Raw genomic sequence first — 4,180 nt, forward strand, 5'->3', positions numbered from 1 at the left:
AAGTGACTTGAGAAGCAACCATATCCGGCCTCCCACAGTTGCAGGGCCCTTCCTCTTGCTCTTTTTCTCACCTTGCTGGGGCCTGAAAGCCGCCCATTAGCACCGGGTGGCCATGCAGTGCTCCTCCGGAGTGGGCTACCTGGGGAATAAGCTGGGGACTCCTTCCCAAGGAAGTGCTGCCGGGAGAGGCGGGGCGCAAGAAGCCCCCCTTCCACTTCGCGCCCATACCCTCTGGCCCCCAGGCCCGGCCACCCAGGCTTACCCCACTCTCAGGGCCACTGTTGTGATGGCTTGTGGCCTGCCAGCCCTTCCAAACCCAGTGAGGGGCGAGTGCCGTCCTCCAGGGCCGTTTCCCCAGCTGGGCAGCTGAGGAGAGCATGACAGGGGCCCCTGAACAGCAGGGCAAGGCTAGGGCCACCCCAGGTCCTGCTCAAAGCAAGGACTGAGGCTGGGGAGCTCGGCCTGGCCCAGGAAGAGTGGCGGGGACCCTGGCAGCCTCTCTGGGCCTGAGTCCCTATAGTCTCAAACCAGAGACGCTCTGGGGGCTGCCAGGCCTCAGACCACGCGATTCTTTCCAGCCAGAGCAAGAGGCCTGTTCATGCAGCGCTCCCTAGCCCGGGCTCCGGCGTAAACCCCGACGGCTGCTGGCTCCTTTAACCTGGCCACCCCAGCAACGAAGTGTTGTCATCTTCCCGTTGTGCAGATGAAGCTGAGGTAGAAAGGAGTTGGGACTAGCCAGAGTCAGTGGCAGAGTCAGGGGCAATCCCCACCCCCACAGATGGGGAAACTGAGGCACGGCTGTACGCGCAGGCACATTTGAACCCAGATCTGTATGGCCCCGAGCTCCCCCAGCCGGCCTCCCCAGCTGGCTGGTGTCCCAGTCCCTTGGAGCCTCAGCTTCCCCTTCTGCAAAATGGGCTGGTGGCGCCCCCTGCAGGCCTGTTGGGAGGGCCTTGCAGCAGGGGGTCCTGAGCTGCCCCCCATTCCCCCGGCTCCCAACCCTCCCCCTCCCCCGCCCACACAGCGCATCTCTCTTGGGAACAAGAGAGCGGCTGCAGCGCGCCTCAGCGCTCAAGTGACAGCGCCTTTGTCTCCACTGAATGGGTGCGTTGCTAAGGCCCCTCATAGCAAAGGAGCCCTTCCACCTGGGCCTATGGCTGGGCCCCACCCTCTGGCCCCCCAACCTGCCCTGCCCTCTGGATGCCCTAGACCCCCCTCACATCCCAAGAGCCGCTCAGGTGGCCTGAACAAGAGGTGCAGGGAGTGAAGGCTGCCAGCTGTGTGTCCCTCACCATGCCTGCAACTCCCTCCTGGGAGGTCAGGGAGCCCTCTGGGCAGGCAGGTGCTCTGCAGAGAAACTGAGGCTCAGAGAGGGGATGAGGGAGACTGCCCAGGGTCACCCAAACCAGAATCCCACCCAAGGTCTTTCCCCAGCCTCAGCTCCCAGCCCCCTCCCCATCTTGGGAAGAGACCCCCACCATGATTCTCTGCCAGCCCTGCCCAAAAGGTTCCCTTTCCTCCCAGGTTTCTAGAAAGCTCGCATGGGGGCTCCTCCCAGCTCACCTGGGAGGCCCAACTGGGGGCCCCTGAGGTCAGACAGAAGCATTTGGACCACCACCTCCTCCCAGCAGCCTCAGCCTCTCCCTGCTTCTAATGGGGTCCCCAGCCTGGGGCTCCCGCTAACCCTGCCAGGTCCCACAGCTCTGTGCCCTTAGCCTTCTGTCTGCCTGTGTCTGTCTCTCCTCTGCTCCTCTCCATGGGCCCTGAAGTTCTGATAGCCCTGTGGTGTCTCTGGTAATAAATGGTACTGTTGTGACTTGTCCTTCTCTGGGGGTCACCCTGGCCTGGGGAAGGGGACAGGATGCTAGGCTCCCTAGGAGTAGGGAGGGACAAGCCACTTTGGCTTTGGGACTCAAGACAGCCCCACGGTAGGGGCCAGGCAAAGGAAGGGCCCCGGGGCTGGGACTGGGGGTGCGAGACTGCTCACACTCCTGCTGACCTCAGCCCAACTCGAATGCTGCTGGGGCCAGAGGATGTGGCACAGCCAAGGAGCGCCTGAACAGCCTCCCTGGGGTGGCACGGACCCTCTCCAGACAGAGGTGAGTGGGGGTGGGGCAGGGCTGAGTGAGAAGAAGCCCTGAGCCCCTGCGAGGCACAAGCTGCACCCGGCCCTCTCCACCACCTTATTAGGTGCTTCCACCCTCGGCCCAGACTTGAGTTGCTTGGGACAAAAATCTATCCAGGGCTGGCTGACTAACCATGCAAGGACAGGGGTCTGGGTATTTCATTCTGGGGATGGGGGAGCTCTTGAACCTCTGGCAGCCCAGGCCGTCATCTGTAGAATGGGGGACACTGGGCCCACAGGGCAGGTGGTGTGCCCCATAAGTGCAGTCCTGGGTGTTAGTTCCAGTGCCCAGCGCACTGGAGGCACTCAGGAAATATCAGCTGTTCTCAGAGAAGGCTGTGCATGGGACTGTGGAAGCCCAAACCCTGTAGCCCAGAGGTGAGGTTTAAGGCCTTGAAGGCCCCAAGCAGAGAGAGAAAACAGCAGACTTCCATGGGGAGGCAGGAGAGTTCCCGCCTGCTCTGGGAAGACCCCGTCCAGCAGTACCCCAGGGAGGTGGGCCAGGCTGGACTGCAGACCAAGGCGTTCAGCCTGGCAGAGCCTGCTGTACCTACTGCTGCCGGAGACAGGAGGAGCAGCAGGGAGGTGGTCCTGAACCTGGCAGAGCATGTGGCTGTCCCTGCTGCCTGTGTTTGCAGTGTCCCCTCACTCCTTCCCCTCATCCCCAGAGGGATCCTGCCCCCACCCACTGAGCCCTGGGAGGCTGTTGGGGGAGGTGCCCAGGGGTGGGGACCAAGGAGCCCTTTCCAGTTTCCCCTCTCCTTGCTCCATACCCCTCCTACCCCTGCACACTCTCCAGCCAAAAAAACTTCTCTTGGGTCCCCAAACACAACTGGCTGATACCCCTCCATCCCTTTGCTCACACTCTACCCCCTGCCTGGACTCCCCCATCTCTTGTCTAGCTGGTGAACTCTTAGGCATCCTTCAAAACCCAGTTTGGATGACACCTCTGCTATGAAGACTCCCTGTACCCCCAGGAGTAGGATCAATCCCTTCCCCATCTTATCTGGCTCAGTTACATGATATGATGTATCACGTCAGATTATGATCTCATTAGGGTAGCCTCCAACAGGACTGGGCCTCCCAGAGGCAGGAACCAGGATGTCTGCTTTACTTCTAAAGATGGCAAGAGAGAAACAGATGCTTTTTCTTGCATAAAAGCCACTGCTAAGCTGTGTGCCTAGGGCTACCTCACCCTAGAGGGGGCACCTTTTTCTAACTTGCACAGAGGCAAGAGGTGGACCAGGAGTGGCCCTGGGGGTAAACTGGTCAGGTTGGTCAAGGTGGGTCAGGGCTATGGAGGTTTGCACAATGGCCTCTGCCCCTTCTCAATGTGTGACAGGCCACTTCACCCTTCCATACCTGTTTCTTCATCTGTAATCTAGGGCTGCCATCTACTGAAGTGGCTGCAAAGAGCAAATGGGACAATAAGATGGAAAGACAAGGCAGGCGAGGCTCTGGGAAACTCTGGGTCAGCACCTGGAGCAGAGCCTCGGGTGTCAGCTGTGCTTGCTGCTGCCACCAAGTGGGGGGAGGCACGGGGATCAGAGACCGGGGCAGGCCTGGGTCTTATGGATGGCCACCATATGGACAGAGAGGGAAGGGCCCGTGCTCTGAGGTCAGGTGGCCCCTGCAGATCACTAACTTAGGGGTACGTACCAAGTGCCACTCCTGGATTATAACCCCTGCCTCACAGGGGTACTGCAGGGATGGTGAGATGAGGGGTGGCACTTGGTAGGTGCTCATTAAATGACTGCCCTGGCTGCAGAGATGCGGAGCCAGGTGGAGCTGAGGCTGAGGCTCTGGGAGGCGCAAGCATCTCCCAGGCCTCCAGGGTAGGGTCCCAGGGACACGGTGGGGCCAAAGGCTCCACAGCAGTGCCTGCTGTTCCCGCACCCCAGTTCCCCACCCCAGCCCACCTCCCCAGAGTTTTGAAGCAAAGCTTATAGAGTGTAGACTGCATCCCAGTCAGAGCACTGTCACCCTAGACCACCCAGCCCCATGTAGGAGGTTCTGCCTTGGCCCCAGCATGTGTATAGGTAAAGGGAGCTGGAA

Source organism: Manis pentadactyla, chromosome 3 (assembly GCF_030020395.1).
Source record: "Manis pentadactyla isolate mManPen7 chromosome 3, mManPen7.hap1, whole genome shotgun sequence".
In the NCBI taxonomy this organism is placed as follows: Eukaryota; Metazoa; Chordata; class Mammalia; order Pholidota; family Manidae; genus Manis; species Manis pentadactyla.